The 27,557-nt window shown below is 40.3% G+C and overlaps 1 protein-coding gene and 1 long non-coding RNA gene across 4 annotated transcripts in view; both read right to left on the bottom strand.

The window, feature by feature from the left end:
- The window catches only part of RUNX2 (RUNX family transcription factor 2), a 344,752-nt gene that overhangs the window by 67,798 nt on the left and 249,397 nt on the right, over positions 1 to 27,557 (bottom strand). The gene's annotated exons all lie outside the window — the stretch shown is intronic.
- LOC134758738 (uncharacterized) lies at positions 25,931 to 27,173 on the bottom strand. The gene is made up of 2 exons (XR_010134260.1): positions 27,058 to 27,173; positions 25,931 to 26,493 (listed from the first exon to the last, which is right to left on the bottom strand). It is a non-coding gene; the product is annotated as an uncharacterized lncRNA (long non-coding RNA).

Below are 27,557 nucleotides of genomic sequence, written 5' to 3'. Positions count from 1 at the left end.
GTAATGCCATTGTGTTCAGAGAAATGCCTTGTATTATTTAAATGCTTTTAAATTTATTGACACTTTGCGTTATGACCTAGGATATAGTCTGTCCTGGAGAAGTTTCCATATATGCTTGAAGAGAATGTGTATTTTGCTGTTGTTGGGTGGACTTCTATACATCTATAGAAATAGATGTCGGTTAGGTCAAGTTGGTTAATAGTGTGTTCAAGTCTTCTTAAATCCTTACTGATTTTCTGTCTAGTTATTCTATCAGTTATTGAGAGTGGGATGTTAAATGCTCCAACTATTGTCAAATTATCTGTTTCTCCTTTCAATTCTTTCCATTTTTGCTCCATATATGTTGGGACTGTTTTCTTAAGTGTACATAAGTTTATAACTTTTTTTATCTCCCTGGTGAATTGATCTAATTATCATTACAAAATGTCCTTCATTGTTTCTAATAATACTTTTTGTCTAAAAGCATATTTCATCTGACATTAATCGATCCAATTCTAGCTCTCTAATGGTTTCTATTTATACAGTGTATCTTTTTCCATTTTAAAAAATCTATTTGTGTCTTTGAATCTAAATTGTGTTTCTTGAAAGTAGCACATAGTTAGATCTTGTTTTTTTTTTCCAGGCTGATAATCACTGCCTTTTGATTGAAGTATCTAAACCATTTGCCTTGAATGCAACTACTGATATGCTTGGATTTGCATCTTCCGTGTTCTATTTGTTTTCTATTAATCCCATGGCTTTTTAAATTCATCTGTTCTTTCTTTACTACATTCTTCTGTGTCAAATAGGTATTTTCTAATATGACATTTTGATTCCTTTATTGGCTTTTAAAACTATTTTAAAAAATATTTTCATATGGTTACTCTAGGGATTATAATATGTATCTTAATTTATCAAAATCCACTTTGGATTAATACTAACTGAATTTCAGTACAATATTGAAAACTTGTTCCCATACATATAGCTCCATTTTATCTCCTTTCCTTTGTGCTATTACTATATACATTAAATCTTTATATGTTATAAGCCCAACAATACAGTTTTATAAATATTGTTTTACACAATGATCTTTTAAATCTGATATGAGAAGAAAAGACAAAAATATATAATACAGTTCTTCTATTTACCTACATAGTTACCTTTTCCAGTGTCCTTTGTTACTTCACGTGGATTCAAGTTATTCTCTGGTGTCATTTCCTTTCAGCCTAAAGGATTTCCTTTAATATTTCCTGTAAGGTAGGTCTGTTAGCAATGAACTCTCTCAATATTTGTTTTTCTGGGTAAGTGTTTAATACACCTTCATTTTTTAAGGACAATTTTCTTGAATATAATAACCTCAGTTTACATTTTTCTTTCAGGATTTGAATATGTTATCCATTGCCTTCTAACTTCCAATGTTTGTGGTAGAAATTCAACTTTAATCACATTGTTATTCTTGTGTACTTAATGTGTTGCTTTCCTCTTGCTGCTTTCAAGTTTTTCTCTACCTTTTAATAGTTTGACTATGACGTGTTTAGGTATAATGCTTTTTTTTCTCATACTACTGGTTTGTTGAGCTTCTTTGATATTTAAATTAATTTTTTAAATCAAATTTTGGAACTATAAAACCATTATTTCCTTAAAATTTTTTCTGCCTCTTCTCTCTTGCTTCTCCTTCTGGAACACATATTACACATATGGCATATGCTTGATAAAGTCCCACAAATCTTTGAAACTCTGTTCACATTTTGTCATGCTATTTTCTTTCTATTCTTCAGTTTAGATTATTCCTGTTCATTTATCTTCATGTTTGCCAATTCTTTCTGTTGCTATTTCAAATCTGCTGTCGAGGGATTCTAGTGAATTTTTCATCTCACTTATTGTTCTTTTCAACTCCAGAATTTCATTCTTTCATACGTTTCTCTCCTCATTTATATTCTCTATTTGATGTGTCATCACCATACTTTCTTTTAATTCTTTAAATATGATTTTTTTTAGTTCTTTGAGCATGTTTATTATATCTTCTTTGAGGTCCTTCTCTGCTAAGTCCAAAATCTGGATTTTCTCAAAGACAGCTTTTTTTTTCTATGTATGGATCATATTTTTCTGTTTTTTTAAATACGTCTTACAATTTTTTTGTTGAAAACTGAAGATTTCAGTTAATGTATTGTAGCCAGTCTCGATTCTGATTCCTCCTCCTCAAAAGTTGTTGTTGCTGCTTTGGTTGGTTGGTTGGTGACATCCTTGGATTAATTCTGTAGAGTCTGTCTGCCTGCAGTATGTAGCCACTGATGTATCTGCTCAAGTTTTAAAATTTTTTCTTTTTTTAATCCTAACTTCCTATACCTAATGTTTAGCCAGAGATGTGTGGATAATCACGGCCCTCTCTGGTCACTACTGAGTGTGTGCACAGACTTGCATCTGTGTGCAGCCTTCCACAATTCCAAAAATGTTATCAATGGCCACGGTGGCTATCCCACTCCTTGGATCTTCCTGTTCTTTTTGGGCAAGTTGTCTTTTCTGTTGCTTGCCTGAACCAGAATTACAAACTCAGGATGGCTGCTGTATTGGCCTTTCTTATTCATTCGCCACCAAGATGGTTACTGTTTTAACAGGGTTTTCCTGCACTTCACTCCAAAGCAAGTCAACCCCCTCCAGCAGCAAACCTGCTGGGTTTTATGGCTTATCCTGCCCTGTTAGGAACTACTGTGCTGATGGAGCTGGAGTGAGAGTTGGGGAGGTAGGAGCAGTCCCAGTCTACCATGGCACAGACTCCCTTTGTTCTTAATTAAGGTTCTGCTGTTTGTAATGAATAAATACTTCTCAATTTGTTGTGTATCTTTAGTTAATTTTTCATAGTCCCAAAATGGTTGTTTTTTACAATTTTGCCCAGTTTCATTGTTGTATTTGGGGAGCGTTGGACAGGCTTCTCATTCTACCATTCCAGAAGTTCCACAAGTCTCCATTCTATATTTCATTTAATCTTCATAAATACTATGAGGTAATTTTATTATTACCAATATATGATGAGGAAACAAACTTCAGAGTGATTAAGTAATTTGCTGGAAGTCATGACTCATATTTCTCAAAGACAGTACAGTGTTTTGTGGATTCTACACCAGGGATCTGAATTGTTCCTGATCCTTTGAAGATGCACCCCCTTATAGAGATGCCATCTTGAAGAATTTTGCATATCTTGACAAGGTTAGGAGTCAACACTATTGTCTTGATGGTTCTGGTAACTCTGTTTTGGTGTTGATGATGCAGATAAAAGTTGTTTTTATGATGTACACCCCATGTTCCAGATGGCAAGCAATGTGCTACTGTATTTCAAATGTAACCCTCATAGCAATACTAGAAGGGAGTGAGACCTAGTCATGCCCACTATGAAAATGTGGAAGCTGAGACACAGGAACATCTCATGTTTTAAGTGCTAGAGACAGGATTCAAACACAGACTTCAGATTCTAAGGCCTAGTGTTGGACATAGTTCAATAGTCTCCCTCAATTGGAATGTCATCCTGCTAAAAATAAAGTGGGAAACATGGAAAGAGCCCTGAGAAAATTAATAAAAATAATGTAAGATTTAGAACTATAAATCAATGGAGAAAACTAACATGAGGGACAATTTGGTCTAGAGAGGGGCTAAAAATAGCAATCTTTAACTACATGAAGTGATACTAACATTTGCTGATAAGCACTAAATGTTTATTTCATTGAAGGAAAAAAAGCAAAGCAAAGCAATAGAAGTATATTTTTATTTCATCAGAAAAATCTCACTTCTTTCAAGGATTCAGGAGATGCTTTAAAGTTTGTTACTCAAAAGATTATGTAATCTTCTTCAACAACTAATTGTTTTTCAATTCTCCTCATAGTATGGCTTAGGTAAAAGCAGGGGGTGACTTGCAAGACTCTTTCAGCCCTACCTGCCCTTCCCAAATTAGAAGAACAGATTCCCCATCCAACCTCCCTGGTGCCTAAGCTCCATATTCTGCTCATCTCTGTGTCTCCATACCTCTCTCTGGTTCATGTAGCCAATTAAAGCAAGACTCTTGCAAGATACACCCCCTTCAGGCAGGCCAAATCTGTTTATCAGATATAAACAACTACTATGTGAGTTCTAATACGAAAGTGTGTAAAAGCCCCACTTGCTCAAGCATTTCTTCCTGACTACCATTAAAATCCCCATTTAATACTTTGGGTTAAGGTATAGTCTCAAGAATGTGACTGGTAAAACACATGTATCACGGTGGCCACATCTATTTCAATAGATGCACACATCAACTTGGCTAGGCATCCCTTTGGAAGAAGGAGTGGCTTTAAGATAACATCAATTTACATCCGGGGAAATTTGATTTATGGCCAAGAAAGGTAGAAAAGTTGAGATTTTGCCATAGTGGATAAATGAGTCCATGGGTACTGAGACAGGAAAAGCGAATGAGAGGAGGGTAAGCTCACGTTCAGAAAAGTGGCATGACACATTTGATCTTTACAATTGTCCTTCAGTCTAGTCTTGACTCAGATCATCCAAAATTTATTCCTTGGGGCCGAAAGTCAGAAATGGGGACCTAAATCCTGTGCAAACTTGACTACATCTCTGCCAGCCAGCTGGAACCATAGCATATGTTTTTACATTCACTTTTATATGAACTTCATTTTGCTAGCGATTTCATTAAAACCCACTTCCAGAGCTGATATGTGCAACTTGAAATCCTCCAGATGAATAAGTTCTGTAGATGGTGACAACACTCCCGCCACACTCCATGGATCAAATTGCTCTTTATCCACTTGACTTGGCCAGAATGTAAAGGCAAACGCTGAGCAAATGCTATGAAATCAATAGCTACAGAGTGTTGGTTTTGGGTTTTTTCCCCTATGTATACTCCAAAGGAGACTGACACGCAGATTAGACAAATCACTTTTTGTAATCCTAAGGACTGCTGCATAAGGTATCCAGAGTATTAATCAAAGGCTGAGACTGAGTAAAATGTGAATTAAATTTCTTAATGGAGAGAGACATGAACTCTCTATCCTTAGATCTCTGGCTGTGGATGTCTGTAAGGCAATGAAAAATTCTGCTACCCAGTTTACAATATTCTGAGAGATATATCACCAAAGTGACACAACTTATCATGGTTACAGTTTCTGTTTAGAGAACTCAGTTTCCGATGAGGTCAAAGGGAACTCAGGGCTGCTGGCAGAGAATTTAGGGTAGCCCATGAAAACTAGAGTCCTGTACATTTGGAGTCATTTGAACATCCTTTCCACCACTGGGGGCTTGCCTGAGTCTCAACCAAACACCAGCACCTTAACTTTTTTTATTTAGTCCATCGAATTGCAATGAAGTGAAATCATTTGCTTTCTATGCCAGCAAAACCAAGGTGAGCCTAAAATAAATTAGACTAAAAGCAAATAAGATTTCATGCTAAAATTGAAAATAACCCTGTATCATGGCCACATGTGAAGATCAAACTCACACCACCTAAAGTCACTGGTGTGACACTGGTCAAGTTAGGGATGAATGGCAAAAAAAAAAAAAAAAGAAAAGTTAGTAAAAGTGTTTGTAAACAGAGCTTTTTCTTCTTGCTCTCTGCAAAGATCTTTTTGGGTGCCATGGCACTGCAGAGTCAAGCCAGTCCCACTGTCTACCCCAGAAGGAATGAACCCGGCAGCAGCTGGAGATGATTCCACTTCACCTAAGACTGTCTCTGGTTCTTTGAGGATGGATGGGGCTATGAATCCACACAGAAACATTATAGGATACAGTATTTGTATGTGGGCAACTTTTTCCTAAGGCGTTAAAAGCCTTTTATGGGCATTATCTGACTTATCCCTACAAGCTTCGGGTAGATGGTAGGATGGGAGGGAAAGCCAGCAGTATAGATAGGAACACAAATCAGAAATCCGTAAAGCCTATGTTAGGAGATATCAATGACTTCCCTAGGATAAAGCAAGCTGAGGGAAAGGAATTTGAGGCATTCAGCTTTTCCAAGGAGTTGGAGGCTACAGGATTGCATGCCTCCTCCAACATACACACACACATGCAAACACACAAGTCTGAACCTCTCTGTGACTCAGTTTTCTTCATTTCTAAAGTTGGGATTACAGTGTATACCTCATAGGATTTGATGAGGATCCAAGGAGATGATCTCAGTAAAAAATAATAATGATGATCCATAATAAAAAGGCAGTTCCCTGTTAATCCCTTTCCTTTCTCCTCCTCACTGCCACATCTATCCAGAAAATGGGCCAGCCACAGAAGGAGGCAGAACACGTGAGTTTGGCAGCAGAAGGAGTAGTGCTTCTAATAACCTCTCAAACAAACTGAGTATACTATATATTCTAGAGTGTACAAGGTCTAGGTTAAAGCAACGTGCTAAAATGTATTTTGCATTTTGTCAGGCTGTTAAGAGTGCACTGAATCACTGGCTGAAACTTCAGCCTCTTCTGCCATGCCCATCTGCTTCTCTGTGCCTCTACTGGCGTTCTTAGTAATTGGGAGGAGGCGAATTTCCCCCCAGTTGAGAGACCCCATGAGATTATCAGCAATTGTGCAGTAAATCTTAAAGATCTATCCCCCCTGGAATGCAGTATGCTATGGCACACCAGGTTACAAGATGCATAATTAGAGCTCATTCGGCTGACAGATTAATGGGGTTGTAGCAAAGGCCAGATAGCAGTAAATTAGGCAGCTAAACACTGCAATCTCTGGCATAACATCAGCACTAAATAGCACATCTTTTGTAGAGTGTTGGGCACTTCTCACAGATTCTTAGAAGTGTATCTGTTTTATGAGGTGTTTTCCTTTTAAGGAACCTCAGCATAAATACTTTTGTGGGCATCTTGGCCTACTGGTATTCAGCACTTTCATTGCCCCAGCTATTTCAGAGTCACCTACTTAATATCTGTGTAATATACTGTCACAGTCTATTATTGGAAGAACAGCTAAATATAACAACAATGACTTCTTAGTAGCAGTCATACTCTTGCTAACTAGCTTTAAAAAAAGACTGACAAGTTCATGATTATTGTACATCTGTTTTTATGACCTTGGTAAAAGTTGGTAAAAAAGGAAAGTAAATTTCAGAGTGTTCAGATGGATGAAACAAATGAACCTGAGTGATTTGGGTATTTTCATTCTAGATAGGACAGCTCACCAAGATGACACAATGTCAAAATTCACGCCCATAGTGCTGACAGTAGGATCTTCTCTCCCAGGGTCTCTTAATTCTTTTCCACCTCTTTTCAGATTTCTACAATTTTAAGAGCATTTTTCCAATCCCACAGCACCTTTCTGCCTATTAATGAGTTTCCTCCTTGCCTATGTCTCTAACCCTTCTCTAAATCAGAGGTCTTTGAATTATTTGTTTGTGTATACCCTAAAATAATTTTTAACCACATTTTTAAGAAGACACCTACATTTCATCAACATATGTTTAGGTTGTTATGAAGGATGTACCACCTGACATCCTGTGCACTCTGCTTATGCTTTAGCTATATTTTCATCAAAACTTTCTTGCAAAAGATTTAGGTGATTCTGTTTATGTCTGCCATATGACCTAAATGGTAAAGCAGTCCTCACTGTCAATCCAATTAGCCAAATCATACTCACTTTCTCATGGAGAAATTCTAACTTCATTTTCCAATTCAAATGAGTGTGTTAATATGTCTCCCCAGGGCAACTAATTCATTTCTGAAGTGTCATCCTGATAGACAGATGGATAAATGGGTAGATGGATAGTTATGACACTACATACATGCATGGAGGCTTGCCAGGAGTTTGCCATGGGACAGAATGGTGCTCTGCCCCCTTTCAGTATTTCCCCCCAACACGCTTTTTGGCTTTTTTTTTTTTTTTTTGAGACAGTCTCACTCTGTCGACCGGGCTGGAGTGCAGTGGCACGATCTCCGCTCACTGCAACCTCTGCCTCCCGGGTTCAAGTGATTCTCCTGCCTCAGCCTCCCAAGTAGCTGGGATTACAGGCACCAGCCACTACACTCAGCTAGTTTTTTGTATTTTTAGTAGAGAGGGGGTTTCACCATGTTGGCCAGGCTGGTCTTGAACTCCTGACCTCATGATTCACCTGCCTTGGCCTCCCAAAGTGCTGGGATTACAGGCTTGAGCCACCATGCCAGGCCCATGTCCCCAATGTTTAGAGACCCAGAGGATATTTAGACCTTGAGGAAATGCTCTATAGTGGGAGGGGGATGATTGAAAGGATGCCTTTTATTTTAAAAGTGTGAGAAGGGCAACTGTGAAGGGATGGTGGGAAAGAGTGACAAGAGGTGTGTTCTCAGGATGGTGAGTTTTAGGAAAGGGTGCGCATGAAAGTTGAGCATCTGAAAATCAACAGCATTAAAGCCACCAGCATCTGCATAACCCCTGAAAAATCTTCAGGCACTCCCCAGAAGGATACACACCATAGTGTGAAGATGGCTGTTCTTGATCAAACACACAAGCTGGGGGTCATTCTGGGGAAAGCAGTGAGAAACACCTGCTGTACCAATATCTGCCTCTGCTTCTCTAGCCGCTGCAAGCAAGAGGCCTCACCAAGGGTGCCTCACTCATTTATTCACTCAACAAACATCCTCTTTGTGTGACGCTCAGTGCTATGTGTGCTCCCTTGGCCTTGCATTCTAGGGGTCATCTTGGATAATCACTGCCATCAAAATATGGAGACTCCTATCAGCCCTCATTTGTGACAACTTCATATCACAGCAAAACTCGGGTATGTACAGACAGCAACTGGTGACTTGGTTAGAAAAACCTATGTACGGTATTTCCAGATGCTTGAGCCATCTAGATTCCAGATCCAAAATAAAAGAAAATAAAAAAGGTAGGAGGGGAGCCTGAGGGAAGAGGTCATATCCTAAACTCATCATTAAATTGCCGGGAAGTGTGAGTGATGAAAATGGCCAGGAAATATGATCCTTTGGTGAATTGGGATCTCACTAATATTTAATTGGGTCTCCTGTGAGACATTTAAATCTATAGGCAGCTATCAAGGGTGAGAATTCTACTCTAGTGGCCCCCAAATGATTTCACCTTCACTTTCATTTTAGTGATGGAGGAAAGCCAGGACATTTGCTAAAATATTTGAACTGTGGGTATGTGTTTTAAGGCCTGTATGTGTGTGGTAGTCACCATTGAGGAAATTCAGAGCTTGATGATCTCTTTCAGCACATCGGTTACCAAAAACCAGGGCAGCCACGCTGGAGGTCTGGTCACCCTTGTACAAGCCCTGGATTAGTCAGTTTCCTAAAACAGATTTTTTTCCAAGACAGATGGCTAGGAAATGACCATCTTCAATTTTTCTACAAGTATTTACAAACCTCCTTAAGGCTGAAATCTAGGTGCTTTCAAATAAACAAAAATAGTTTGCAAAGCACTCCATAGCCTCTGCACTCCAAGCCCCTTCAAAATAAATGAAAAGGTAAAATGTTGTGTGTGTGTTTGTTGTTGTTGTTGCTTTTCTAAATTCCAACACATCATCACAGGCTTGGGGACCAGAGACAGATAGGAAAATCACTGGACCAGGAGGAAGGAGACAAAAGTTTTAAATCTCAGATTTATGATGGGACCAAGAGAGTTCTGAAAAGGGTTGTGAACCTCAGCCACACACTTCCTTGCTGTATAATCTTAGACAAGTTACTTAACTGCCCTTTGCCTCAGTTTTCTCATCTGTTGAAGGATGAGCCTACCTCTCAGTGAATTGTGAAGAACTGAATGAGATTAGGCATCGGAAGTGCTAAGCCTCACACCCAGCACATACGACAAGCCCAATCATATTTGCTATTACTGTTTGTGGCATGGGGCAAGTAAGTCCACTCCGTTTCTCCAGACCCCTATTTCTTCCTCTTCTCTGTCCATGTAGGAAAAACAAAGCCACATTTTATTGCTTTTAAAATGTAGGTTTTACTAAAAGGCAAATGGATCAAAGTCCAGTTTCCTCCTCCATTAAATTGCAAATATCTTGAAGCCTGGGACCAGAATCTTGCTTTTGTATTCCACCCGCAGCCCCCGACCCTGATCCCCTGCATTGCCTAACAGTGCCTTATACATGGTAGGCATCAATAAATATTTATTGACTTGAATTACCTCTACGTTTAACTTTGTGATAAGGGAGTAAATGAGTGAGACAGTTTTTGTGGGGGCGTTAGGTGAGTCTGGGAGTCTGTTTGAGTGAGAGTAGGTGTGTTTATTAGTGATTTAGTGAGGGGAAGGGGGATGACTGCACATGGATATAAACATTTCTGTAATTACTGAGACGGCTTTAACTGACCCAAGACTTCACAGGAACATAAATCTCTGCCTAGCAGACAGAAATGCTGTTATTTAAAAAAAAAAAAAAGAAAAAAAGAAACAAAAAAAAAACCTTATTCAACCCTCAAATGAATCAGATTTTGAAACTGATCTTCCGAAGATAAGTTCGTGTGAGGAGAAAATGAGATGCATGTTTTCCATCTTTGCCCTTTTTTGCCTTTGTTTATCAAAAATATCAACTAGAAGAGAACTTTTTTGCACTTCAGAAAACAACTAAAATCAACCCTTGCTTTTCTGTGGGGGCTCCACTCATCTCCTCTGTGAATAACACCAAGTACAGATAAAGCCCTTTGAGACAAGCACGGGTATCCAAGACTCTACTTCAGAAACCTAAAATTAAAAACAAATCTAAACAGTGGATATTAATTGTTTTATATATATACATACTTTTTTTTTTTTAGATAAAGGAAAGAAAAAATAAAAACACCAAGTGTTTTGCCTGGCTTGTGCATTTGTGATGACTCACTTCAACAAAATTCTAGGGGAGAAAACTCACCTCACTTCTACCTCTAGGAAATTCCCTTTTCATGGGAATGAAAATCTCGACTTCCATGCTCTCAGATCTGGAGACCCGTGGTATGGGGGAGTGGGTCTGTCACCCCACCTTGAAGCTGCAAGCCCTAAGGCAGGCCAGTGCTTTCTTTCTAACCAGATCATATTTTTCGATCTGAACAACTTTATGATGGGGGCTTAAGCAACTTCCTACATTCCTGTTGTTGCTCTTAATTTCTTCTACTTGGACTGAAACCCCTACAGGGAAGCTGTAAAGAAAATAGAATAAATAAAGAAGGAAGAAAATGTTTCTCTTCTCTTTCCTCCCTAAACCCCCCTCATAAACATCCCACCCCAGGTCACAAAATGTATGGTGAGCGTTAAGCCTTGGCAGTATTTTGACACGGTGCACAGTCCTTTTCTCCTCCCTTTTCCTTTGAGGTTCATCTTGCAGCCCAGGGCTCTGTTCCCCTGCCAACTTGGTGGGAGTGTTTAGTGACTGGAAGGCTGTGGCCTGCTCTCCCCAGAACTTCACACTTCATTTTTCCATATCCCTAGGAGCAGCAGCAAATATTTCACCAGCCTGGTTTGCCGGCTACTGCCATAAATCAGACTTAGGCCTCAAAAAAATATCCAGGCCTGTCAAGGCATTAAGCTTTTATTTTCTGACTCGATCCAGTGGTAAATGAGAGCTTGTATTTTCCTTTAAAACTGTAAAGGGATTTTTAAGGATTGTCGCTGGATGGCTGCCAGCTACGAAAGATACAATACAGAGTGTAACTGGTTAGGAGAGATTTGAAAAAGTCTTAAGTATGAAAAATGTCTTTTCTTAAAGGTTTTTCAATGAAATGGGAAACAGGGCTTAAATTTCATACAGACTTTAAAAAAAAAAAAAAAAAAGACCCAAACTATTCATGAGAAAAGCATTAGGAAATGGAAGAGTCGTGCTCTTTGAGAAATATGAGTTATACTTGTTCTGCGTGTTCTCTGCCACTGGCCCCCTTTCTTCCTCTCTCTTTCTCAGTGTACATAGATACTTGGGCCGGTTCATTAGTCAGTTCCTGCCATCATTACTGATGATATGACAGCAAGAACAAACAGACTGGACAGTTTTATGTGCTGTATATTAATTGCTTCATAATTTAGGCCTGCAAACAGGACAGTGAGGCAAGTCTACTTGGAAAACCCCCTGCTTAAAATTCTAAGCAAGCTTGCAAGGTGCAAATCATGCCTATGAGATCACTTCTGAATATTTCCCCTGGATGAGTAATCAAATCTTAAACTCCAAATGCTGAAAGCCAAAGCCTTCTTGCAGTTGGAAGAGAGAGGGAGTTAAAATAGGTAGGTATTGCACCAAAACACCATGTCCAGGAAATCTGGAAAAAGGTGCAAGAAACCAGGCTAAGATCAGGTACTAGGTGTAGAAGAACAGTCTGCTTAGCTTTTGTGATGTGTCATGTTTCATTGAGGTACACATTTAATTTCAGTAAAATATAATTAAGTGAGAGTAAACATAATCTTTCCTCTGCCCAGTCCAGTCCAGGTTATTGCATACACTGGCAGCCTGGTGTCACAAGGAGGTGTGGGAAGTGGGGGACGAAATAACTAAGGAAATAGTGAACCTCTATTTACAAAGGTTTCAAGGTAGCATTTAAATCAGGATGAGACCAATCAAGACAGTAGCAGTGCCATTTAGGCAAGGTGATCTGATTCTGCACTCAAGAGAGCTGGGGATGAGGTAAGTGGGAGTGATGGGAACACAACACCAATGGGATGTGGGAAGCGGAGACCAAAAATGAGTAGAAAGGAATATCATTATAAGGAGGGTAGGGGGAGGAATAGACTGCCACAGCTGACTTTGCAAGGACGCCATAGACCATCCACCCTATTGGTGAAGTTATTTATGTAAACCTCTCACACTCCAACCTCAAGATGATTATTTGTGTTAAATCTTGGGTGTTCTCAAGGCGGGGCATTGTTTTCCTGTGTGTTGCTTTTTCTTCTTGAAGGAGTTCAGAAGAACCTGAAACCAGACTTTCTGGCCTAACATAGTTTGAGCAATGGTTTGAATGTTGGTATAATCCCAGAATGGATCCTCTTCTGAAGTCCATTCCAGCTGATCTCTCTCCACTACTCCCAACCTTTCAGTGGCACATGGAGCAGAGCTACGGGTGTCTGAAGCCTCTCCAGGAGCACGCCTCACCTCCAGCCTCCCACTCAATGATCTATCACACCCTTCCATTAGCTCTTTAACTTGCCGAGGTTTCTCTTGCCTCTGGTCTTTTCCTTCGTCCTGTGACGTTACCCCCAAAAGTCTGCAAACGGTGGTCCATGGACCAAATCTAGCCTACCACCTGTTTTTGTATGGTCCACAAGCTAAGAATTGTTTTTTTTAAATATAAAATCGAAAGAAGAATACTTTGTGACATGAAAAACTTATAGGAAATTTAAATTTCAATGCCCATAAGTTTTATTGGAAGACAGCCATGCTCACTCGTTTACATATTGCCTCTGGCTGCTTTCACAGTATGGCAGCACAGTAGAGTAGTTGTAACAGAGATAATAGGACCTGCAAATATTAACTATCTGGCTATTTACAGAAGGTTTGCCAACACCCTGTTGTCCCTCTCCTGATCAACCACATCACATTGAGCCTGACTGACCCCTCTTCTTCCTTGACATCACATTTCGGACTCACTCCCAGGCTAGCTGCTCCTGCCTTGCACACACTACACTTCATGCATAGTGAATATTTTGTACACTGAACTCATTTCAAAATGGTTTGCATTCTAACTACAAACTGGCTAAAACTACTGGATGAAAACATAGTAAAAATCATCAATCAATCATAAAAAATACCCTAATTGAAATCTGGAATAATAAATCTAGAAATGTTCATAGGGGTTATCCATAAGGAGTAGTATGGGTGAGTTTAACATACTTTTGATTATCGATATTTTATAAATTTTCATAATGTGTATTTTCTAGATTTTCTCTATAATGTACATCTTCTAAATTTTCTATAATGTACATTCATAATGTGTAAATATTATATAAATATTATTTTTAATGGAACTTTTACAAAAATGTGTATTGGGCACCTTTTTCATGCAAGGCACTGAGCTAAGCACCATGGAAGATACACACATTTTGCCTGTTTGGGTTGAGTATTCAAGAAAGCAACTATTATTTGCTGAGGAAATGTGTTTAGGTATTATTAGATAATATATATGTGTCTATGTATATGAGCCCCTAGTTTATTCCCTCTTCCCAGGGTTATCCACTTACTTACTGTAAGTCCTTGAATATGTCTATATCATTTTTAAAAATGGAGTATACATGTTTTACTTTACATTGAAGGTATTCTGCTATAATATCATCCTTTCATTTTTACACTCTTTAAAATAGTTTGTTTGTTAATTTCCCAAAAACGTTTTGGGGGATCTTCTGTGAGGTCAATTCCCAGGTATGTTGTGGGTTTAGCTGTCATAGTGAGTGGTATTTCATGTTCTATCATCATTTCTCAATGGTAACTGCTGGTGGATAACAAATCTTGAACCAGGCAATCTTGCTGGGGAAGGGAAAATATAAATAACACAATGAAGGAGACTCTTACTGATCTGTGTTGCAAACTCTGGAGTTGGGTCTGCACCTGTGGTCTAAGAGGCTGGGGTAGGGTGTGGCAGGGTGAGAGTGGGGGTGGGGGGCCTCTCCATCTGTCACTGATGGTGTGTTCCACGCTTTTCATAACTGAGACTTCTGCAGGCCTGCTACATGTGCACCTGGCATGTCCTGACACCACACCACTGCCCCACTGACTATCCAACACACAGGCACTGCCCACGAGGTAAGCTATCTTTTCCTTAAAAATCCCTAAACTTCCTCATATCTTTCTACAGAGTCTCACTGAGGCTCTAAGCCCATAATCTCTCCTGTAAATATATTGGCAGGAAGCAGCCCTGGCTCTGTCCTCTCTCTCCTTAAGTGGCATTTGTGCCCTCCAAGCTATCCTGGTAGGTTTAAGATGGCCTCCAGGATCTGGCAGATGGTATTGGATGGAATTCATTATTCTAGGGCAGACCTATTGGTTCAATAGCATCTGAAGAACTGTGGAATGATCTGAGCATCAAAGGTTTCAGGTCTTGGCTTGTCCCTCTTATCACCACCACCATCATCTCTGCTAAGTCATTCCATTGTTATCATAACTTCTTAGTTCCCCGGTGATTTACTAACTATGCCATTTTGCAGGTATAAAATGAGCTGGACAATATATACTCTTTGTCCACATCCATGGAGTGCTGGGAATAAGTTTTTGAGAGCCTTGTCAAAAGACTCTAGGTAGTCAAAACCTCCTTAGCTAATGTTTGTGCAGGAATAAGAAATGCTAACTCTTACTAGCTGGGTTCAACTTTTTCCCCACTGACTTGCCTTCTAAATGCAGTGAGTCATCCAATACCTTCAATAACTAGAGCAGTGGCTCTCAATCACCTGGGAGCTTAGAGCACATACCTACACGTGGACCCCACCCCAGAGAAACTGAATCAGAATTTCCCTATCTGCTGTGCCAAGAGTGTCATGTTCTGCTCTCTGAGACCAAGTAGAACACTTGGGTGGGGGTGAAGGAGCGGGGTGGAGAACCTGTCCTCTGACCCCACCTTTCTCTAACCACATCTAAGTGAAAAACCACAAAACCAAGTAAACAGGCAACTGAGGGTTGATACAGTGATTGAAAAGGGGCGGGGGTGTGGGGTAATGACGATGGATAAGGACAAGAGACCACATCACATTAACAGAGTCTTTCTCAAATTCAGACCTCACACTCCACGGTGGAAGGGATCTTCGGGTGCCAGGGTCAAGTTGCTGACACTGCCCTGGGAAGGACTGTACCCTGCCAGTGTCCAGGCTGGAGGGGCTGAGCTCAGCTAACTAGAGGCCTCAGCACCCTTTCCTCCCTGCAACCTCCAGGCAGCCCTCCCGCCCCTCCCTGGTGGCCCCCCCAGCCTCGCACACGCTCTTCATTATCACCACCGTTGCCTGTGCTTCTTGGGTGTTCCACCCATCTCTGGTCTCCGCCCTGAGTGAGGGGATTAACTTCCTGCAATGCCACAGCTGCAGCAGGCTGTTTCTGCAACGGGCAGCAGGGGGGCCACATGGCCCAGGAGGATGTGTATCCAACCACTAAGGGTGCTGAATACTCATTCTGGGGGAACTTGGGGTGGGAGAGTTTGCTCTCTGGGGCATTTCTGAGAAAGGGGGGAATTGGCACTTGGAGGCCTTGTCTGACACCTTCACCACAGTTACCAAAAACAGAAAGAACGTTGCTTCCATCTCCATTATCCTCCTGAAGTGACTTCTCTTTCCCCATGTGGTTCCTCTTTGCTTCCTCCCCATAATAAGAAATGCCTTTTACTGAATGCTGGCCATGTACCAAGTGCATTCATGTGCTCTCTTCAGTAATATTCTGTTTGTAGATGAAGAAACTGGGGCCGAGGGAAACAAGACTCAGCTTGTTAGTAAAGTCAGAGGTGGTGTTCAAAGGGCCTGACCATCATTAACCAAATCCATCCGAACTCAGAGCCATGTGGGCAATTCTGATGGGAGCAGCATAAGCAAGAGTTGGGAGCACCCAAAGGCTTTGGATCAAACAGTTACTTAGCTCTTCAGCCTCCAACCTCATCTGTAAAAGAGGACAACAGCACCTACTTCATAGGGTTGTTTGAGGAAATAACACAGGATGGACATTTAAGACCAAGTCAGGTGTAGCATAGGAGCTTCATAAAGTAGCCATTTAATTATTAATCTCATTGTTAGTTTTAGAAATATAACTGCCAAACATTTACTCACTCATTCAGTAAATATTGATAGAGGGCCCTGTACCCATCACTAAGGTACATCTGTGAACCAAAAATCAAGTGTTACTATCAGTTGATGGGTTCATTCTCACCCCAGTTGGAAAGCCCACTGTGGAAAGCAGGTCACCATTGGAAGGTTGCCTGGAAATTCTGGGATTGTCAGAGGACAAGGACGAGTGTTTTGAGATGAAGTGGCCACCTCTCTTCCAGCGTCCTTGAATACTGGAACCAAGGCTCAGGATGGTCTGTCCCATGAACAGGAGGGTTGTGGGGACGAGAAGAGACCAATCCTTATTAAGCACCTTCAGGTAAGATTCCTGAAACTCCTGATACAGCAAATGCCTGTAGGAGGCACTTGAGATGCTCTCAGAGGCCATGAAGTCAAAGCATTCAATAGCACAGACTGACACGTAAGAGAAGATATAGTCCTGTGCTGAAGAACTCCAGGTCTGGAGTCAAATTTCTTCGCTTCCCATTGTCTACACACCTAGCTAGCTGGCGTGCTCTGAGCAAGTGGTTTATTCTCTCAGACTTGATGTCCTCAGCTAGAAAACAAATGGAAATGATAGGATCACTGGTCTCATAAAATCTGGAGGTGTCAATGGGAGGATATGTAAAAAGAGACTCAACAAATTTTACCCATTACTATGATCTGTCAGTCTTTCTTACTACTCCAAGAAGAAAGTCTGGGTGTGCTGGTGAGTCCAACACTTTCTAATCTTCCCTCTAACAGGAAAGGAGCAATCCTCAGGCCCACAGCCTTCTACAGGTAAGATAACCTCGTTAGGACTTCACGACATTGCTTTATTTTCATGGTGTGCGGGGGGAGACAGGATGATTGTCTTCTAATTATGGCAAGTGATACTGGTTTTTTTCTGATAACAATAGAAAGCTTCCTTTTAAAATAAACATTTCAATAAAAACAAATCAACTTCAATACAAATGTTAAAGAAATAATAGAGCAGGTGGATACAGCAAACATCTTAACTGTGGCATCCAAATGACTGAAGTTTGGGAAACAATGACAGAACAGCCCCCATGCCACTGCTTTTGGCCTCCAGTTAGAGATGAGAGGCTCCAAAAGCCATGCTTTGAGCCTCATTCTAACTATCTCTAACATCACTGTCCTTTCCTAATATGTCCCATCAACAGAAATATGCCTTTGCTTCCAAGCCACTCCAAAGAGACCACTGCACTTCAGCCATTTCCTCCTTCGTGTACCAGTGCTGTACATTTCACCCCCTGCACTCCAGGCTGAGGGATATGGCCCAGTCCCCTGACAGGATCAAGTTGCTTCTTGAGTCTTCTTAGAAACACAACTATACCCTGTTTCTAGGTGTGGTCTACTTTTGCACATAGCTAACCCCATTCACAGGGTATCAATTCCAACTACTTCCTTCCTCAGGCAGCAATTTTGGCACCTTTTTGTACCCACTCATGTTCCAACCACACAGCCGAGATGAATGAGCATCTCATCAAGTTGGGGAGGCCAAAGCCACTGAAGGATTCTGTTTCTACTGTAGCTCTCATTACTGTTTCTCACATTAGAGCACATGTCACTCTGGGAATGCATCGCTGGATTAAAGAGTATTCTTTCACACAGTCATAATTATGGGTCCTAGAAGTCAGTGAACTAGGGAGTCCAGGGGATATGGATAAGAATAAAAGATGAGAATCATAGAATTTAGATGTACAAGTTCCCTAAAACTACACAGTCCCACTCTTCTGCTTTACCCATGATGGGAATGAAGCTGGGAGAGGTTAGTTGACCTGCCCAAGGTCACATGCATCCCAGTCAGAAAACTACCATGTTCTCCTTTGGGCTTCTGAACCCAGTTTGACCCTGGACCTCACTAAAAATTCTCTCCATGTCTTCTTTCTTCAATGGATAATTTAAAATAGAAATAATAATAAATATAACACCTCGTTGTATATGTGTAGCACCTTTCTTCCAATAAATGGTGTTCTTTCAGCTTGCCCACCCATGCTGCACAGAACGGAAGTGTTTCCACTATGGACTCTGGTGTTGGTTATTGACTGGAGCCCAACTTCTAGCCCACACACATACCACTATCAAAGATATAGCTCAGAGTACAGGCCCATGTCTGTTATTATTAACTACTCAAGGGGTAGTGTTTAAAAACAAAAGACCCTCCCCAACATAATACACATGAAGAATATGTTTAGAAAGCTTAAATCTTAACTATTTTAAAAATTAACTATTTTTGTTTTAATTGGATAGTTATTTGATTCTCCATGGAAGAACAGGCTCTTTTGTGTTGTTAGTAATAGGTTGTACTAATATTGATAGTAGAATAGTGGCAGCAGTAATAGTAACAATCATCATTTATTAAATGTCTACATGGAAGGCATTTATATCCAGTCTTTTATTTAATCCTCACAAAAATCTTAATGATATGTGTTTTTTCACCTCACTGAGGAAATAAATGAAAGTTCAGAGACATAATTTACCCAATATGCAAAAAAGTGAAGTCTTACCTTTTTGACAATAGAGTAGACATGATTTTAAGAAAAATCCCTCACTATACTAGGAAAAGTATTAAAAAAATTTTAAATGTATGACAGATCTATCTGGAAAGTAATTCCTTGGGCCCCATGAATGATCAGAATGCCCAAATCCAGAGTCATCATCACGTGATGGAGTCAGCATCTCCTGCACATGAGAGAAAAAAATCTGAAACTCAAGGTGAGTGAAATATCAGAATGGAGACCCACAAATAAGCCGATATCATGGAAAGGCAACACTCCATTGAGGGAGCTAAAAAAACATCTATCCCACAGAACAAGGTGGAGATACATGACTGGCTTGGTCTTGACTCTGAGTAGGAAAAAAAAAAAACAAAGAAAAAGAAAAAGTTCCCCCTCCCTATTTCTAACTACAGATGTGTAGGTTTATGACTTTGGGCCTGAATATACACAACAAATGTGGCTAAAATAAAACTCTACAAAGTTAAATTGATTCCAAGTTGGTGATACCTTCAAGCACCTGGTGATACACTCTGGAAGAAAATACTTTTAAATGGAGCCTTAAAGAATTACTACATATTATTAAGTTACAAAGAAAATGAGCTCTGTAGAAAAAAAATCAGTAATAAAAAGTAAATAAACAACCCTGAGTGAAAGTCAGCAGAAACAATAAACTCTACAATCAGACCTTCAAAGACCACAGATACTGGAATTATTCAAATATAGAATATACAATTAGTATGTTTAATAGGTTTATAAATATGAGAGGAGATTGAAACTATGTGAAAGGTAAAAGAGACTATCAAAATTAGCCACATTTGAAAAGTACCAAACAGAAATTTAGAAATGAAAAATGTAATAAATGAAATAATTTAAATAAATAGGGTAAACATTAAAATCAATGAACTGTAATACTGAAGAGATTACACAGAATCTAGTAGTAAAAAAAGCAATGAGAAATGTGAAAAATGGTGAGAAAATATAAAGAATAATTTGAGAACGTTTTATAGGAAGCAATAAAGAGAATGAGGAGAAGCAACATTAAAAGAGATAATAGCTAAGAATTCTCCAGAGTTAATGAAAGACACCAGTGCACAAATTGAGAAAGCCTAGAAAATACCGAAGAAATCCCTGCCTAGATATACTGTAGTGAAGCTGCAGAACAACAAAGACAAAGAGACCTTAAAAGCAATTAGACAGAACAGGTAGATTGTCTGAAAAAGAATGATAAGGTCATAGCTGAGCTCTCAAGACCAGCAGGGAAAATTGAATAAATTCAGATCAACCAACTAATGTCAAATAACTATCTAGAATTCTAAACAAAGAAAGCTATCTTTCCTTTAAAAAAAAAAAAAAGAGGGGTGGTCAAAGAAACACAATTTTAAACTATCACAAATTGAGAGACTTTATTATCAGAATATTGTCATCGTAGAAACATCTAAAGGACATTCATTTTAGAAAGAAATCATCCCAGAAGGCAGATCTGCATTGCAAGTGAGTCAATGACAAAGATAAAAGTAAACATGTGGATAAATCTAAACAAACACTTATATGTACCAAACAACAATGTCTAATTTATGAATCTTTAAAAATCAAGAGATAATTAAAATCTGGATAACTTCATGTAAAATTTAGAGATGAATAATTAGATTTCAAGAGTTCTTTGTTTCTTGTATTGTTCAGAAAAAGCTTATATTAATTAGCTTTCAATTAAATTATGTTAAAGTTGCATATTAAAATTTTTAGGGTGGAATAGAGGGGAAAAATGGAATTCAGAGTTGAGTGAATAAAACCAATCAATCCAAAACAAGGAAGCAAAGGAGAAAAAAGAAAAAACATATAGAAAAAAAGGTAAATATGACTATAAAGTACAAAATAAGATGGTAGAAATGAATCTAAACAGTTTGGCTATTACAAATGATATAAATGGCCTAAACTCTCCACTTAAAAGAATGACAGACAAGTGCCTGACCTGGAGGGAGCTGTTAGTCCAAGTTGAGAAGTGGGAAAAAGGTTCAAAAGGTACCCCAAGCAGCACCAAGTCACATAGTGCTTTCAAAGTTTAGCTGAGGCCTTTGACTTCAAAGCTGTGCTGTTGAAGCATGGAGCAGGAGATTGCTGCTTTTCATTGTAAGACTTCTTACTATTGTTTGAATGAACTTTCATTTAGCATATTGATGAATTACAAGGATAAAATATTTAAAGTTAACAAAGGAGAAAAAATAGGGAACAATTCTTTGGTTTGAATATATATATTTTTATATATGCACACACACACACACATACTGTTATGCATTGTTTAACAACGTGGATATGTTCTAACAAATGCATCATTAGGTGATTTCTTCATTGTGTGAACATCATAGAGTGTACTTACACAAACCTAGATGGACTAGCCTACTACACGTCTAAGCTATATGGCGTAGCCTATTGCTCCTAGGCTACAGACATATATGGCATGTTAGTGTACTAAATACTACAGGAAATTATAGCATAAAGGTAAGTATTTGTGTATCTAAACATAGAAAAGATAATGTGTTGCACTATGATGTTATCATGGCTAAGATCTCACTAGGTGATAGAAATTCTTTAGCTCCATTGTAACCTTAGGGGACCACTGTTGTATATGCAGTTCTCCATTGACTAAAACATCATTTTGCAGTGCATGACTCTGTGTGTGTGTGTGTGTGTGCGTGTGTGTGTGTGTGTGTGTATGTATGCATATATATGAGATAGTTTCCTTTATATATTTATGTATTGTTTGAATTTGGGACAATAAGTAAGTTTACTTTTTTACAATTAACAACAACAACAAAAAACTCGGGCTGTGGTGACTCACGCCTATAATCTCAACACTGGTGAGAGGATTGCTTGAGGCCAGGAGTTCAAAACCATCCTGGGCAATATAGCAAAACCTATTGGTGTGGTGGTGCATGCCCATAATCTCAGCTTCTTAGGAGGCTGAGGCAGGAGGATCACTTGAGCCCAAGAGTTTAAGTCTGCAGTGAGCTGTAATCACACCAATGTACTGCAGCCTAAGACACAGAGTGAGACCCTGTCTCAAAAAAAAAAAATCTTAAAAATAGGCAATGGGATACTGTAGATTTTTTAGTCAGGAAGGGCTTGAGAATAAAATATTATGTGGGAAGTAGAGAACAAGATGGATTTAGAGATCCAGAGACAAAAACTGGAACCAGAGAAACAAATCAAAACAACTAAAATAATTGTCTGGGACAGTGTCATAAATGCAAGATAGAAGGAATGGATAAATCTAAAAGAAGCAACAGAACTTCTTCACTATTCTTGTTCTAGCAGGTCAGTCATAGGAAGAGCAATTGAGTGAAACTGAAGGAAGAGGCAAAAATGACTTAATGATGATAACAGTGCCTGCTCTACTCTGCTTCTGCAGAAGATTCACTTACTGGACATTCTGGAGCATTCATACAGAATAGTGAATCCCTCCCCGATATCTTCCATATCTTCCCTTGCTAGGCATAACAGAGGATGAAGCACCACTATGGTCTTGAGAGCCTCCTAAAACACAAGTCAATTTGATTAGAATGAAAAAAAAATCCTCTTTTGCATGTCCTCCAAGGACCCTCCCTAATTCCAGTCCACAACATTAGAGGCTCTGGACCTTCAGATAAATTGTTGGAAGGGATGGAGAAGTACCGCAACCATGCCATGGGTTCTCGAATGGGGCTGCCAAGTGTACCCTCTGTGCCCTAGACCAGGAACTTCCTGGAGTCACATTGTCCAGTGGTTAGATACAAGATCTTAAGCAACCGAAAGGCAAGGAATCAGTTACCTGGAAATGGAGGCAACTTTATAATCATTTTCACAACCTCTAGAATGGTATCCAAACTGGCCATTCCCTAGGCCTTCTAGAGCTCCACTTGTGTGGCCTACGTAAGTCACTTAGCCTCTCTGAGATTTAGTTTCCTCATCTGTAAAATGGGGATGGCAGTAACAGACTTCTAAAGGTTTGTTGGGAGGCTTCAATGGGATGATAATATAGAAATTACCTGGCACAGTGATTGGCCAATCTAATAATTCAATACTTATTTTTAAAAATTAATTTTGTAAAAAGTGAAGATAAAGAAAACCCTTCCATTTCTGTAGAAATGCTAGTGGAAATGTAAAGGAAAGAAGAGAGAGAGAAAAATAGAGGAGAAGTAGAATCAATAGGACTGAAGAGAGGGGATGAAAGAAATGGAATCTTCAGGAATTAGAATGTTAAAGCCTGGCCTATTATGGAAATTACTTTATCAGTGATCAAAATAAAGATGTCAGAAGGGAAAGACTTGTCTCTGCAGTGAAGCTGTAAGATCTTGAAGGCAAGAAACTTGCTCCCTTGTGCTCACAGCATTGAGCATAGGTCAAACATTTTAGTTCTAAAAAACAAAATATTAGCTGCATAAATAATGAATAATGAATATGTGCTGCATAAATCATTGAAGAGTGGATGAACAAGTGGGAGAAAGGGAAAAGGAGAAAGAAAAAGAGATGGGAGAGAAAGGGAAGGAAAGAGAGGGAACAAACCATAATGTGAGGCAGGTACTGTCTCCTGGAGCTGGGAAAGCAGCTCCTCCACATGGAGGAGGCCACCACTGTGGCGTCTTCCACCCATTTGGTCTCTTCTCAAGCAAGATGGGATTCTGAACCTAGAGGCTACCTGCATATTATCAACCAGAATCCTTTACGAGTAGCCAGCACTGTTCTTGAGCTTCTTCTGTGCTCCTTCATAGCATTTCCCAAGGTCTGAGCTCTGAGAAACAACCAGAGAGCTAGAAGTGTGCCTAAAGAAATGCGGCCTTCACTGGCTTTGCTGGTTACAGGTACTCAGACACGACCAGCCCTGAAGCTTTTGTGCCTGCGCTGCTCCAGACTTAGCTTCCACAGGAAGCCCGTCCGTTCCCATGGCATTAGCCGACTTCCACTCTACTCTCACTGGTAAGGACAGTGGTAGTTAATAACCTTGTATACGGAGTCAGGAAATGGAAGGAGTTATTTATTTTCCCTGAAGACAGTTTGTTCTTTTGATAAACTACAGTTTTATATAATTTTATTAATGCCAATAGTAAATTGTGTTTTCTTATGACTAAGCTTCTTCCTCCCACCCTCCTAACCCCTTTAGACTTTGGCTATAAATAGAAACCTCTTTGTTCTGTCTCCTCTGGGCAATAATTACAAACATAAACTGGGGAGAAGCCCTCATGTCTTTCCACATCTCTTGGTTATTTCTCCACAAGTAGGCAGTCACACAAACAAACAGCCTGCTCTGTTTGTGTTTTCTCTGCAGTCACAATTCTTCCACTGAATGTTTATGCATTCCAGCATCTCGAGAACTTCAGGACCGAGATAGATGGTATCTTAATATGCGTTTGAACATGTGCACTTAATGTGCTTGGTTAATTGGAGTAATTAGTAGTCTTTTCATTCCAAGGCCGTTGCTGAAATTAAAACGGGGCTGTTATTTCTTTTAATGGACTAACTGAAGAATTATTATTTTGAAAGTGAATCAAGACTGAAGGATGCGAAGTTCTGTGCTCCAAAAGAGGAGGAAGGGACTGGAATTCTAAGGATCTGAACATCTTTGGGGAAAGTTCCCAGACTCATTTACTCCCTCCAGATATCACAATACCCAGGGTGATATAACTTATTACTCAACCCAGGACACTTTTGAGAATAAAATAGGGCCTGTTTACTGATTTCATCGGGATAACAGTCCTAAACAGAGTGTTCCAGCAAACCGGAGTATGAGCACTCTACCAACACTTCACGTGGGTATAGCTGTATACACAGGGGACTAGCCATTTGATACCATCTGTTTCTCACACACATCCATGAGGGAAGAATCATTCCCATTTAACAGACAATGTAACTGGGGCTGAATATAGCTCAGCGACTTGCCCCAGGCCCACCAGGAAGTGGATAAAGCCGTGCTCAACCCAACACTTCTTCAAAGCCTTATTCTTTGTCTGCCACACTGACCCATGCTGATTCCTTCTGGTCAGCCAAGAATGGCACAGGAGTGGGCTGGTAACATGTGAGCATGTGCAGCTGAACTGGAAGGTGGCCAGGAGCTGAAGTAGCAGAGGGCAGAGCTGCATTTCAAGAGGAGGCAGCAGGGCATCCCGGCCAGGAAGCCTCACAGGCAGCCAGGTGGGTTGCCAAAAGAGACTGCTCCCTTGGTGTTCTGGACCAGCTTCTGTCCCTTAGGCGTGGAAGTGTCTCAAATGAGCTCCAGGGGTCCTGTGTGACCAAAGGAGCTTAATTGCAAAGGCACCAGCTGTTGTGACAGAATTTTTGAGACGATAACTTTCAACAAGTTCCTGGACTGAGAGGGCTGGCCGTAAAGTGGGCGTGGTCTATGGGCTGTCATAGTTACCGTCTTCTGTGACGTATCAAAAGGGCATTGTTGATGCTCTCATTTCCACCATTTGATACCATCTGTTTCTCATACACATCCATGAGGGAAGAATCATTCCCATTTAACAGACAATGTAACTGGGCCTGAATATAGCTCAGCGACTTGCCCCAGGCCCACCAGGAAGTGGATAAAGCTATGCTCAACCCAGCACTTCTTCTCCCTACCTTCCACCGATCCTGCCTGCTCATCTTCCCTCCTTGGTGAAGGCATGTGTGCTGTGCTCTGCTTAACTAATTTCCCTCAGATATTCGCATTTCTGTCTTTACAATTTGGCATCCCAGTGAGGTTTCCCTTTGTATATTTTCCGGTTCCTGTATTCCCATTATTCAGGTATCATCACTCAATAACCATTTGACAGCAGTAATGCTTTTCACATGGAAAGAATTGGGTTTTTATTGATGGCAAATGTGATGAACTTTCATGCCCACTTGGAGCCGGAGCACCTTTTTTATAGAATGAACCACAATGAGAAGCGTTTCCAAGAAATGTCTTTGGAGTGTGGACTGAGATGTACTTTTAGGAACAGATCCTGTGGCCAGAGTGGGGAGAGAGGGGCCTTCCCATTGTCAAAATCTCATCAATCAAAATGTATAATAGCAACATTATTAATAACCCTATAGTTGCATTGCACTTGGTGCTTTTCCAAGCACTTCCCTAGAATCCTAAAATGAAGGCAGGGCAGATATTATATCCATGTTACAGGTTAAACAACATTGTAACAGGACTGATAACACCATGAATGAGAAGTCATTTGATCAATGGGTAAGTGTCTCATGAGAAAGAGACTTTTAGTAGGCCTGAAATCTGTCTTTGGGGGTCATAGATGCTCTCTGTAGGAGTCCTTCCAAGGCTAAACTCTTATCAAGATCCCTTTTGTCCAGTCCAAATATAAAAGCATGGCCACTATGTCCAGGCACGGTGCTCCACCTGCAATGAAATTAAGCATCCTGACACCTAATCCAGATACAGTGAGGAACCAGGAATTATTTCACAACATATGCCATTGGCACATGGTATGGCAAACAGAATGTGAATGCCGTGTATCGACTTCCCAGGCTAGGCTGGAAACACTATGGACAAGATACACAGGGCATTCTGCACTGGATCTAACAAAAGAAGGGCAAATGCTGTGTGATGGAGGTGGTGATGCTAATGAATCACATCTGCATTACCAAATAGGCTAGTTTGGGTCCTAGGCCACCCCTGTACTCCTCAGAAGCCAGTCTTGGCACTTGCCTTGGTGGAAAAGAGAATTAAGCAATTAGACAGGAACTTGCAAACCAGCTAGGACTACCACCATCACCATTTTGTTAGCATGGAAGATAAAGCCTCAAGACTGAAGAGACTTGCCCTAGTAGCAGGATTAGCCAGGGCAGAGTGGCGCTAAGAATGCAGGCCCCTGGCAGAGAATGCCACCCAGCCTCCCACATTGAGTCAAGAGATTTTCTAACTCATCATGACATCTCTTCTTCATCCTTAACCCGGAATTACCCTTATTGGTGGTCTGCAGCTGGTAATTAGGGACTCAGCAGTCTGAGTTAAGAAGAGGATGCCTTTCCTACATATTTGGCTTCTCCATGCTCTTCCCATCCTCACTACTATTGCATAGTGCAGCAGGTGTCCATGCCCTTCATTGTGAGGAAGCACCTGCCCTTATGGCAAAGCTCCCTAAACAGCAGGTTGTGCAAGGAGCACTGTGAGGCTGGTATGAACCCACAGGATGTTGTAACTCAATAGGGGAATGCATGATCCACATGCACCTGGCACACCCCAGCTGGCTCACCATGGCCTGTGTCCTGATAGCTCAGTCTCAGGCTCATACTTGTTCCAAACACACCAGATTACCCAGGAGTGTGCCTAGAGGAAAGGTGCTTTTTTTTTCTAAGCCACCTGCTTCCATTACCCATGGATGTCCTTCCCCAGGTCCATAGCCTCATGACTTCTGTCAGGAATTGGTTCAGAATGTAATACTCGGACTCTCTGGAGCTCAG

Source organism: Gorilla gorilla, chromosome 5 (genome assembly GCF_029281585.2).
Source record: "Gorilla gorilla gorilla isolate KB3781 chromosome 5, NHGRI_mGorGor1-v2.1_pri, whole genome shotgun sequence".
Classification (NCBI taxonomy): domain Eukaryota; kingdom Metazoa; phylum Chordata; class Mammalia; order Primates; family Hominidae; genus Gorilla; species Gorilla gorilla.
The sequence above is the reverse complement of the archived record's forward strand: the minus strand, read 5'-3'. Positions and strand labels throughout refer to the sequence as shown.